This window comes from Lissotriton vulgaris, chromosome 1_1, assembly GCF_964263255.1.
Source record: "Lissotriton vulgaris chromosome 1_1, aLisVul1.2, whole genome shotgun sequence".
Classification (NCBI taxonomy): domain Eukaryota; kingdom Metazoa; phylum Chordata; class Amphibia; order Caudata; family Salamandridae; genus Lissotriton; species Lissotriton vulgaris.
In genome coordinates, this window is record NC_141685.1 from 244304259 (window position 1) to 244316981 (window position 12723).

At 41.5% G+C, this 12723-nt stretch overlaps 7 non-coding genes across 7 annotated transcripts; all 7 read right to left on the reverse strand.

Annotated features, from left to right (window-relative positions):
• Positions 1 to 3615: 3615 nt before the first annotated feature.
• TRNAC-GCA (transfer RNA cysteine (anticodon GCA)) lies at positions 3616 to 3687 on the reverse strand. The gene has a single exon. It is a non-coding gene; the product is annotated as a tRNA-Cys (tRNA).
• Positions 3688 to 4697: 1010 nt separating this feature from the next.
• TRNAC-GCA (transfer RNA cysteine (anticodon GCA)) lies at positions 4698 to 4769 on the reverse strand. Its single transcript has one exon. It is a non-coding gene; the product is annotated as a tRNA-Cys (tRNA).
• A 1806-nt stretch (positions 4770 to 6575) lies between these two features.
• On the reverse strand, positions 6576 to 6647 carry TRNAC-GCA (transfer RNA cysteine (anticodon GCA)). Its single transcript has one exon. It is a non-coding gene; the product is annotated as a tRNA-Cys (tRNA).
• A 1012-nt stretch (positions 6648 to 7659) lies between these two features.
• On the reverse strand, positions 7660 to 7731 carry TRNAC-GCA (transfer RNA cysteine (anticodon GCA)). The gene has a single exon. It is a non-coding gene; the product is annotated as a tRNA-Cys (tRNA).
• Positions 7732 to 8742: 1011 nt separating this feature from the next.
• On the reverse strand, positions 8743 to 8814 carry TRNAC-GCA (transfer RNA cysteine (anticodon GCA)). Its single transcript has one exon. It is a non-coding gene; the product is annotated as a tRNA-Cys (tRNA).
• A 1806-nt stretch (positions 8815 to 10620) lies between these two features.
• Positions 10621 to 10692, reverse strand: TRNAC-GCA (transfer RNA cysteine (anticodon GCA)). The gene has a single exon. It is a non-coding gene; the product is annotated as a tRNA-Cys (tRNA).
• Positions 10693 to 11704: 1012 nt separating this feature from the next.
• Positions 11705 to 11776, reverse strand: TRNAC-GCA (transfer RNA cysteine (anticodon GCA)). Its single transcript has one exon. It is a non-coding gene; the product is annotated as a tRNA-Cys (tRNA).
• Between the last annotated feature and the right edge of the window lie 947 nt (positions 11777 to 12723).

The window sequence follows — 12723 nt, forward strand, 5'->3', positions numbered from 1 at the left end:
GGCCGCCATTTCCTTTATGGCAAAGGCTCATGGGATCCAGGAGCCGACAGCGTCTTTCGTTGTGCAGAAAGCGCTACGTGGGTGGCAACGCCTTGAGGGTCGCAGAGTGGATGAGAGGCACCCGATAGGTCTGGATAGGTTGGCCCTGTTATCCTCCGTACTCCCTGCAACATGTTCATCCCAGTATGAAACTGTGTTATTCCGAGCCGCATTTGCGCTAGCATTCCATGGGGCTATGCGGGTAAGCGAACTAGTGGCGAAGAACAAGAGGGATACGATGGGGGGATTGTGCCGGGAGCACATTCAGGTCAGGGGGGAGACGATGACGGTCTCATTTGTTAGGTCCAAATCCGATCAAGGTGCAATCGGGGACTGTGTAATCATTCAGAGGATCCCCGGGTCTTCCATGTGCCCTGTGGTATGCATAGAGGAATATTTGGCGCAGAGGATTGCAGCATGGGGGGGGACCTTCTTGAGACACGCTGACGCCACCCCACTGACGAGGTTTCAGTTCCAGAGGGTGCTTGCGATGTCGATTTCGGCCGCGGGCTTGAACCCCGGCGAGTTCGGGACCCATTCCTTTCGGATAGGGGCTGCTACTGAGGCTACAGCCAGGGGCTGAGTGTGGAACAAGTAAAACGTGTGGGGCGTTGGTCCTCGAACTGTTATAAAAGGTATGTGCGGTTGCACATGTTGTGAAGCTGTAATGATATACTCACGCTTCTTGTTTCTGTTTGATTTTCAGTTACGCAAGCTTACGAAGCGGGGCGGACTGTACAGTCGACCCGACTCCTGGGGATCAGCGGTCAGAAATCACCGTCTGCGAATAAGGAGGTGTGGGTCGTGGGCCACTCATATGTGAGGCGTGCCGCGGACGTATTCAAAGCAGGTGATATGATTCACGTGGCTGGGGAATACGGGTACAGGGTGTCCTTCTACGGAAAGGGCGGGCTCTGTATTGACCAGTTTCAATTCTTTTTTGAGGGTTTGTTAGAGCAGACAATGTCACCGCCGTCTATAATCATAGTCCATCTTGGGGGTAACGATCTGGTGGCCACTGGTAGACGACTTCTTCTTGAGGCAATGCTTTCCACAGTAAGTTGGTTGGCAAGGAGAGTTCTAGGGTGCACAATTGCATGGTCCCATATGATCCCACGGAAAGTGTGGCGGGGGGCTATTTCGGTTACTGCATTAAATCATTCAGTAAGGAAGATAAATAACAAAGTGAGTAGATTGTTTCGTTCAAATACACTGCATTCTGTTTCGCATGGTTGTATCAAAGGGGACAGTATGTATTTGGGGGACGGTGTTCATTTGTCCCGGGTGGGGAACAAGTTACTCATAGGAGACTTCATAGCATGGTTAAGGAGTTTACAGCATGACCTTTAGGTAGGAGTGTTTTGTGGGGGGTCCGGATAGCCGGTCAACTATCCGGCCTGTGGCGGTAAGGTCATGATCGGCGAGCAGTAATTCGAAGATCTCTATGAGGGGGCGTCACCCATTACGGATGGGAGCGCTCGGGGGAGGTGGCCAATTGGCCCCTCAACGGGGAGGCGGTCCTGTCTAAGGAGAGGCCGCCGGAAGGAAAGGAAAGGTGGTCAAGGCCCCTTCCTGGATAGGAGGGGCTACGGCCCCTCCTGGGGAATTTCCCGGGGCCAGGACATCTGCGACGGCAGATGGGTAAGTTGTGTGGGGTGCGGGAGGGGGTTTACGCTACCTTTTAGACACCTCACACGAGTCCTCGAACGACCGTTAAATGGCGTCGAGTTTATTGGGGCCCCCGTCAAGTACAAAGGGAAATTGGTAGATGCACTTGAGGTACGCCTCTGTGCGGTCGCTCCTCTCACAAGTGAGGGGGGTATTTCTGGTTTAGGGATCTGACACCGGTTACGACCTTGCCGTTGGCCCTTAACGTTAGGATGTACAATTTCAAGTCAAATGTTTTGTAGGATGTTAGTTCGGCTAGGAGAACCTTTGTATTAGAGATCTGTTAAGGTTAGCCAAACATCGTAATGTGGAAATGAAATTGTACATAATATGAAACTGTTATTTTAATGTTTTAATTTTGTTTCATATTTTAATAAATACGTCCAGGAAGGGTAACTCCCTTCCCGCCTTCCAAAAGTTCAAGAACTGTTTCCGGTTTCCCAATTCTTGGGGATGATTGTGTCGAGAGGGGGTGGCGGGTATCTCAGCCATATGGAAAGGGGCGACCATTCGGTCCCCCCGAACGTATGGTGGAGTACCACGATCCCCCCGGGAAGCCATCTTGGGCGGGAGGCGAGTCTCGGCTGGTATGCCCGAAGCGGTGTAGCCGGGGCGCGCCTTTTTCCCGCCCTAGAGTGGGCTGGCCTAGACACCGACGCGGCCGGCCACGCCCTCGGAGGCAGGCGAGGGCGGGTTTACGCCCGCCCTGAAGACGGATAAAAGGAGCGGAAGCCAAGAAAGCATCCTCTTGTTCCTGTGCTCTGAAGCTGCACCTCCCCGCTGCACGTGAGCTCGAGACGGAACGAAGAGCCAATTTTGACCCACCCACCAGCCCCTGAGGACAGCGATTCGTTGTGAATACAGTTGACATAGTATCTTTTTTGTTTTCTCTGTTTTCTTACAGGTTGTGATGATTGTCGTGAAATTTCTTAAGATGCAATAAAAATTGGTTATTTTCAGTATGTTTTGCAAATAAAGTAATTTGGAACAAGGATTGATCAGTATTTACGCTTGGTAATAAGTGATGTTTGCTTTGTAATCTTAGTAACTTAGGTAGAACTGTCGTATTTATTTTGGTCGGGCGGTAAGGTCATGATCGGTGAGCAGTAATTCGAAGATCCCTATGAGGGGGCGTCACCCATTACGGATGGGAGCGCTCGGGGGAGGTGGCCAATTGGCCCCTCAACGGGGAGGCCGTCCTGTCTAAGGAGAGGCCGCCGGAAGGAAAGGAAAGGTGGTCAAGGCCCCTTCCTGGATAGGAGGGGCTACGGCCCCTCCTGGGGAATTTCCCGGGGCCAGGACATCTGCGACGGCAGATGGGTAAGTTGTGTGGGGTGCGGGAGGGGGTTTACGCTACCTTTTAGACACCTCACACGAGTCGTCGAACGACCGTTAAATGGCGTCGAGTTTATTGGGGCCCCCGTCAAGTACAAAGGGAAATTGGTAGATGCACTTGAGGTACGCCTCTGTGCGGTCGCTCCTCTCACAAGTGAGGGGGGTATTTCTGGTTTAGGGATCTGACACCGGTTACGACCTTGCCGTTGGCCCTTAACGTTAGGATGTACAATTTCAAGTCAAATGTTTTGTAGAATGTTAGTTCGACTAGGAGAACCTTTGTATTAGAGATCTGTTAAGGTTAGCCAAACATCGTAATGTGGAAATGAAATTGTACATAATATGAAACTGTTATTTTAATGTTTTAATTTTGTTTCATATTTTAATAAAAACGGCCGGGAAGGGTAACTCCCTTCCCGCCTTCCAAAAGTTCAAGAACTGTTTCCGGTTTCCCAATTCTTGGGGATGATTGTGTCGAGAGGGGGTGGCGGGTATCTCAGCCATATGTCATAGATGATCCAAAAGGAATTGATGAAAAGTCCCAACTACAAACAACAGAATCAAAATAGTGTGAGGGGACACCCGGATTTGAACCAGGGACCTCTTGATCTGCAGTCAAATGCTCTACCACTGAGCTATATCCCCAGCTTTTCAGAAAAATTAGAATGACATAATATCAGTACATCATGAAAGAGTGAGAGGATCATGCTAAGTTGTGCCGGAAAGTACAGGCTTGAAACTGTGGAACAGGAGAAGTAGTCCTTAATATTATTTATTAAAGTAAAACTGGATCATTTAAAAAACAGAATAATTTGTTTCTATGCTATTTTATTTGAATAGGCAGTGGTACATAAGACCAATGCCTCTACATTCAATGATTGTTTTGAAACATTCTTAAAGCGGAAGAGGTTTTTACATGACACATTATCATTTGATGATTGGTTACCACAATCACCGAGATGGTGGTGAAGTATGAATGTTTTTTGGCCAAATTACGGAGGAAAAACATTTCTACATACCACTACAATTCGGTATTTGGTAGGAACACCCAAACACCCCTTTCAAGTACCTGCGATTTAATACATCAAAAAAGCCACTTTGTGCTTGCAACTGGCCTGATTCTTCAGACCAGCCTTCTTGCAACTGCAACGAGGGTTTGTACATCTTGCACGTAGGCAGAGCTTTCAAGGAGAAATTAAATAGTTCCTAAGTTGCACAAAAATGAAGTGCTTCAAACAAACACATACTTTCTATGGACAGAGAAGAGATGGAATATATGTAAGACTGAGGACACAGGTGTAATGAGAAATAGATTGATTGCATAGCTGCCCAGTATTCTAAGCCATTTCTTTAGTGCGATTCAAGAGAGCACCAAACAGTATAACAAATTTGTCAATTGGTTTCATAGTCCATTCCCTTTGTTTAGAGCTGTGAAAGGTAGAGCAGAATTCCAAAATAGATCAATGATGTTTCAGAAATTTCCCATAGGGAATACCAAGCCCAGTGTAAAAAATGCAGTTACTCACAAGTTTTAATCAGCAACACTGTAATGGTATTAAAGTGTAACATCCAAGGGAACACTGACTCTGTCAAAGATGATCCAAATGGGATTCATGAAAATTCCCAACTACAAACAGCAGATTCAAAATAGTATGAGGGGACACCCGGATTTGAACCAGGGACCTCTTGATCTGCACTCAAATGCTCTACCACTGAGCTATATCCCCAGCTGTCAGCCAACATCAGAATGACAATATATCAGTACATCATGAAAGAGTGAGAGGATCATGCTAAGTTGTGCCGGAAAGTACAACCTTGAAACTGTGGAACTGTAGAAGTAGTTCTTAATATTATTTATTAAAGGAAAAATGGATCATTAAAAAAATATATGTATTTGTTTGATTGGTATTTTATTTGAATAGGCAGTGGTACATAGGACCAATGCCTGCACTTAAAATGTTTGTTTTGAAACATTCTCAAAGGGGAAGAGGTTTTTACGGGATACCTTATCGTTTCATGTTTGGTTACCACAATCACTCAGATGGTGATGAAGTATGATTGTTTTGGGCCACATTACGGTGGAAAAACATTTCTACATACCACTACAATTCGGTATTTGGAAGGTACACCCAAAGACCCCTTTCACGGACCTTCGATTGAAAACATCAGAAAAAGCCACTTTGTGCTTGCAAATGGCCTGATTCTTCAGGCCAGCCTTCTTGCAACTGCAACAATGGTTCGTACATCTTACACGTAGGCAGAGCATTTAAGGAGATATTAAATAGTTCCTACGTTGCACAAAAATGAAGTGCTTCAAACAAGCACATACTTTTAATGCACAGGGAAAAGGTGGAATATATGTAAGACTGAGGACACAGGTGAAATGAGAAATAGACTGACTGCAACGCTGCACAGTATTCTAAGCCATTTCTTTAGTGCGATTCAAGAAAGCACCAAACAGTATAACAAATTTGTCAATTTGTTTCATAGTCCATTCCCTTTCTTTAGGTCTGTAAAAGGAAGAGCCAAATTCAGATCAGAATGACATAATATCAGTACATCATGAAAGAGTGAGAGGATCATGCTAAGTTGTGCCGGAAAGTACAGGCTTGAAACTGTGGAACAGGAGAAGTAGTCCTTAATATTATTTATTAAAGTAAAACTGGATCATTTAAAAAACAGATTACTTTGTTTCATTGCTATTTTATTTGAATAGGCAGTGGTACATAAGACCAATGCCTCTACATACAATGATTGTTTTGAAACATTCTTAAAGAGGAAGAGGTTTTTACGTGACACATTATCATTTGATGATTGGTTACCACAATCACCCAGATGGTGGTGAAGTATGATTGTTTTTTGGCCAAATTACGGAGGAAAAACATTTCTACATACCACTACAATTCGGTATTTGAAAGGAACACCCAAACACCCCTTTCAAGTACCTTCGATTTAATACATCAAAAAAAGCCACTTTGTGCTTGCAACTGGCCTGATTCTTCAGACCAGCCTTCTTGCAACTGCAACGAGGGTTTGAACATCTTGCACGTAGGCAGAGCTTTCAAGGAGAAATTAAATAGTTCCTACGTTGCACAAAAATGAAGTGCTTCAAACAAGCACATACTTTTAATGCACAGGGAAAAGCTGGAATATATGTAAGACTGAGGACACAGGTGAAATGAGAAATAGACTGACTGCATCGCTGCACAGTATTCTAAGCCATTTCTTTAGTGCGATTCAAGAGAGCACCAAACAGTATAACAAATTTGTCAAATTGTTTCATAGTCCATTCCCTTTCTTAAGTGCTGTAAAAGGAAGAGCCAAATTCCAAAATAGATCAATGATCTTTCAGAAATTTCCCAAAGGGAATACCAAGTCGAGTGTTAAAACTCCATTTACTCACAGGTTTTGAGCAGCAAACTCTGTAATGCTATTAAAGTGCAATATCCAAGGGAACACTGACTTTGTCAAAGATGATCCGAAAGGAATTGATGAAAAGTCCCAACTACAAACAACAGAATCAAAATAGTCTGAGGGGACACCCGGATTTGAACCAGGGACCTCTTGATCTGCAGTCAAATGCTCTACCACTGAGCTATATCCCCAGCTTTTCAGAAAAATTAGAATGATATAATATCAGTACATCATGAAAGAGTGAGAGGATCATGCTAAGTTGTGCCGGAAAGTACAGGCTTGAAACTGTGGAACAGGAGAAGTAGTCCTTAATATTATTTATTAAAGTAAAACTGGATCATTTAAAAAACAGATTAATTTGTTTCATTGATATTTTATTTGAATAGGCAGTGGTACATAAGACCAATGCCTCTACATACAATGATTGTTTTGAAACATTCTTAAAGGGTAAGAGATTTTTACGTGACACATTATCATTTGATGATTGGTTACCACAATCACCGAGATGGTGGTGAAGTATGATTGTTTTTTGGCCAAATTACGGAGGAAAAACATTTCTACATACCACTACAATTCGGTATTTGGAAGGAACACCCAAACACCACTTTCAAGTACCTTTGATTTAATACATCAAAAAAAGCCACTTTGTGCTTGCAACTGGCCTGATTCTTCAGACCAGCCTTCTTGCAACTGCAACGAGGGTTTGTACATCTTGCACGTAGGCAGAGCTTTCAAGGAGAAATTAAATAGTTCCTACGTTGCACAAAAATGAAGTGCTTCAAACAAGCACATACTTTTAATGCACAGGGAAAAGGTGGAATATATGTAAGACTGAGGACACAGGTGAAATGAGAAATAGACTGACTGCATCGCTGCACAGTATTCTAAGCCATTTCTTTAGTGCGGTTCAAGAAAGCATCAAACAGTATAACAAATTTGTCAATTTGTTTCATAGTCCATTCCCTTTCTTTAGTGCTGTAAAAGGAAGAGCCAAATTCCAAAATAGATCAATGATCTTTCAGAAATTTCCCAAAGGGAATACCAAGCCGAGTGTTAAAACTCCATTTACTCACAGGTTTTGAGCAGCAAACTATGTAATGCTATTGAAGTGCAATATCCAAGGGAACACTGACTCTGTCAAAGATGATCCAAAAGGAATTGATGAAAAGTCCCAACTACAAACAACAGAATCAAAATAGTCTGAGGGGACACCCAGATTTGAACCAGGGACTTCTTAATCTGCAGTCAAATGCTCTACCACTGAGCTATATCCCCAGCTTTTCAGTAAAATCAGAATGACATAATATCAGTACATCATGAAAGAGTGAGAGGATCATGCTAAGTTGTGCCGGAAAGTACAGGCTTGAAACTGTGGAACAGGAGAAGTAGTAGTTAATATTATTTATTAAAGGAAAGCTGTATCATTTAAAAAACGGATTACTTTGTTTCATTGCTATTTTATTTGAATAGGCAGTGGTACATAAGACCAATGCCTCTACATACAATGATTGTTTTGAAACATTCTTAAAGCGGAAGAGGTTTTTACATGACACATTATCATTTGATGATTGGTTACCACAATCACCGAGATGGTGGTGAAGTATGAAGGTTTTTTGGCCAAATTACGGAGGAAAAACATTTCTACATACCACTACAATTCGGTATTTGGTAGGAACACCCAAACACCCCTTTCAAGTACCTTCGATTTAATACATCAAAAAAAGCCACTTTGTGCTTGCAACTGGCCTGATTCTTCAGACCAGCCTTCTTGCAACTGCAACGAGGGTTTGTACATCTTGCACGTAGGCAGAGCTTTCAGGGAGAAATTAAATAGTTCCTAAGTTGCACAAAAATGAAGTGCTTCAAACAAACACATACTTTCTATGGACAGAGAAGAGATGGAATATATGTAAGACTGAGGACACAGGTGTAATGAGAAATAGATTGATTGCATAGCTGCCCAGTATTCTAAGCCATTTCTTTAGTGCGATTCAAGAGAGCACCAAACAGTATAACAAATTTGTCAATTGGTTTCATAGTCCATTCCCTTTGTTTAGAGCTGTGAAAGGAAGAGGCAAATTCCAAAATAGATCAATGATGTTTCAGAAATTTCCCATAGGGAATACCAAGCCCAGTGTAAAAAATGCAGTTACTCACAAGTTTTAATCAGCAACACTGTAATGGTATTAACGTGTAACATCCAAGGGAACACTGACTCTGTCAAAGATGATCCAAATGGGATTCATGAAAATTCCCAACTACAAACAGCAGATTCAAAATAGTATGAGGGGACACCCGGATTTGAACCAGGGACCTCTTGATCTGCAGTCAAATGCTCTACCACTGAGCTATATCCCCAGCTGTCAGCCAACATCAGAATGACAATATATCAGTACATCATGAAAGAGTGAGAGGATCATGCTAAGTTGTGCCGGAAAGTACAACCTTGAAACTGTGGAACTGTAGAAGTAGTTCTTAATATTATTTATTAAAGGAAAAATGGATCATTAAAAAAATATATGTATTTGTTTGATTGGTATTTTATTTGAATAGGCAGTGGTACATAGGACCAATGCCTGCACTTAAAATGTTTGTTTTGAAACATTCTCAAAGGGGAAGAGGTTTTTACGGGATACCTTATCGTTTCATGTTTGGTTACCACAATCACTCAGATGGTGATGAAGTATGATTGTTTTGGGCCACATTACGGTGGAAAAACATTTCTACATACCACTACAATTCGGTATTTGGAAGGTACACCCAAAGACCCCTTTCACGGACCTTCGATTTAAAACATCAGAAAAAGCCACTTTGTGCTTGCAAATGGCCTGATTCTTCAGGCCAGCCTTCTTGCAACTGCAACAATGGTTCGTACATCTTACACGTAGGCAGAGCATTTAAGGAGATATTAAATAGTTCCTACGTTGCACAAAAATGAAGTGCTTCAAACAAGCACATACTTTTAATGCACAGGGAAAAGGTGGAATATATGTAAGACTGAGGACACAGGTAAAATGAGAAATAGACTGACTGCAACGCTGCACAGTATTCTAAGCCATTTCTTTAGTGCGATTCAAGAAAGCACCAAACAGTATAACAAATTTGTCAATTTGTTTCATAGTCCATTCCCTTTCTTTAGGTCTGTAAAAGGAAGAGCCAAATTCAGATCAGAATGACATAATATCAGTACATCATGAAAGAGTGAGAGGATCATGCTAAGTTGTGCCGGAAAGTACAGGCTTGAAACTGTGGTACAGGAGAAGTAGTCCTTAATATTATTTATTAAAGTAAAACTGGATCATTTACAAAACAGATTAATTTGTTTCATTGCTATTTTATTTGAATAGGCAGTGGTACATAAGACCAATGCCTCTACATACAATGATTCTTTTGAAACATTCTTAAAGGGCAAGAGGTTTTTACGTGACACATTATCATTTGATGATTGGTTACCACAATCACCGAGATGGTGGTGAAGTATGATTGTTTTTTGGCCAAATTACGGAGGAAAAACATTTCTACATACCACTACAATTCGGTATTTGGAAGGAACACCCAAACACCCCTTTCAAGTACCTTCGATTTAATACATCAAAAAAAGCCACTTTGTACTTGCAACTGGCCTGATTCTTCAGACCAGCCTTCTTGCAACTGCAACGAGGGTTTGAACATCTTGCACGTAGGCAGAGCTTTCAAGGAGAAATGAAATAGTTCCTACGTTGCACAAAAATGAAGTGCTTCAAACAAGCACATACTTTTAATGCACAGGGAAAAGCTGGAATATATGTAAGACTGAGGACACAGGTGAAATGAGAAATAGACTGACTGCATCGCTGCACAGTATTCTAAGCCATTTCTTTAGTGCGATTCAAGAGAGCACCAAACAGTATAACAAATTTGTCAATTTGTTTCATAGTCCATTCCCTTTCTTTAGTGCTGTAAAAGGAAGAGCCAAATTCCAAAATAGATCAATGATCTTTCAGAAATTTCCCAAAGGGAATACCAAGCCGAGTGTTAAAACTCCATTTACTCACAGGTTTTGAGCAGCAAACTATGTAATGCTATTGAAGTGCAATATCCAAGGGAACACTGACTCTGTCAAAGATGATCCAAAAGGAATTGATGAAAAGTCCCAACTACAAACAACAGAATCAAAATAGTCTGAGGGGACACCCGGATTTGAACCAGGGACCCCTTGATCTGCAGTCAAATGCTCTACCACTGAGCTATATCCCCAGCTTTTCAGTAAAATCAGAATGACATAATATCAGTACATCATGAAAGAGTGAGAGGATCATGCTAAGTTGTGCCGGAAAGTACAGGCTTGAAACTGTGGAACAGGAGAAGTAGTAGTTAATATTATTTATTAAAGGAAAGCTGTATCATTTAAAAAACGGATTACTTTGTTTCATTGCTATTTTATTTGAATAGGCAGTGGTACATAAGACCAATGCCTCTACATACAATGATTGTTTTGAAACATTCTTAAAGAGGAAGAGGTTTTTACGTGACACATTATCATTTGATGATTGGTTACCACAATCACCGAGATGGTGGTGAAGTATGATTGTTTTTTGGCCAAATTACGGAGGAAAAACATTTCTACATACCACTACAATTCGGTATTTGAAAGGAACACCCAAACACCCCTTTCAAGTACCTTCGATTTAATACATCAAAAAAAGCCACTTTGTGCTTGCAACTGGCCTGATTCTTCAGACCAGCCTTCTTGCAACTGCAACGAGGGTTTGAACATCTTGCACGTAGGCAGAGCTTTCAAGGAGAAATTAAATAGTTCCTACGTTGCACAAAAATGAAGTGCTTCAAACAAGCACATACTTTTAATGCACAGGGAAAAGCTGGAATATATGTAAGACTGAGGACACAGGTGAAATGAGAAATAGACTGACTGCATCGCTGCACAGTATTCTAAGCCATTTCTTTAGTGCGATTCAAGAGAGCACCAAACAGTATAACAAATTTGTCAATTTGTTTCATAGTCCATTCCCTTTCTTTAGTGCTGTAAAAGGAAGAGCCAAATTCCAAAATAGATCAATGATCTTTCAGAAATTTCCCAAAGGGAATACCAAGCCGAGTGTTAAAACTCCATTTACTCACAGGTTTTGAGCAGCAAACTATGTAATGCTATTGAAGTGTAATATCCAAGGGAACACTGACTCTGTCAAAGATGATCCAAAAGGAATTGATGAAAAGTCCCAACTACAAACAACAGAATCAAAATAGTCTGAGGGGACACCCGGATTTGAACCAGGGACCTCTTGATCTGCAGTCAAATGTTCTTCCACTGAGCTATATCCCCAGCTTTACAGTAAAATCAGAATGACATAATATCAGTACATCATGAAAGAGTGAGAGGATCATGCTAAGTTGTGCCGGAAAGTACAGGCTTGAAACTGTGGAACAGGAGAAGTAGTAGTTAATATTATTTATTAAAGGAAAGCTGTATCATTTAAAAAACGGATTACTTTGTTTCATTGCTATTTTATTTGAATAGGCAGTGGTACATAAGACCAATGCCTCTACAAACAATGATTGTTTTGAAACATTCTTAAAGAGGAAGAGGTTTTTACGTGACACATTATCATTTGATGATTGGTTACCACAATCACCGAGATGGTGGTGAAGTATGATTGTTTTTTGGCCAAATTACGATGGAAAAACATTTCTACATACCACTACAATTCGGTATTTGGAAGGAACACCCAAACACCCCTTTCAAGTACCTTCGATTTAATACATCAAAAAAAGCCACTTTGTGCTTGCAACTGGCCTGATTCTTCAGACCAGCCTTCTTGCAACTGCAACGAGGGTTTGTACATCTTGCACGTAGGCAGAGCTTTCAAGGAGAAATTAAATAGTTCCTACGTTGCACAAAAATGAAGTGCTTCAAACAAGCACATACTTTTAATGCACAGGGAAAAGGTGGAATATATGTAAGACTGAGGACACAGGTGAAATGAGAAATAGACTGACTGCATCGCTGCACAGTATTCTAAGCCATTTCTTTAGTGCGGTTCAAGAAAGCATCAAACAGTATAACAAATTTGTCAATTTGTTTCATATTCCATTCCCTTTCTTTAGTGCTGTAAAAGGAAGAGCCAAATTCCAAAATAGATCAATGATCTTTCAGAAATTTCCCAAAGGGAATACCAAGCCGAGTGTTAAAACTCCATTTACTCACAGGTTTTGAGCAGCAAACTCTGTAATGCTATTAAAGTGCAATATCCAAGGGAACACTGACTTTGT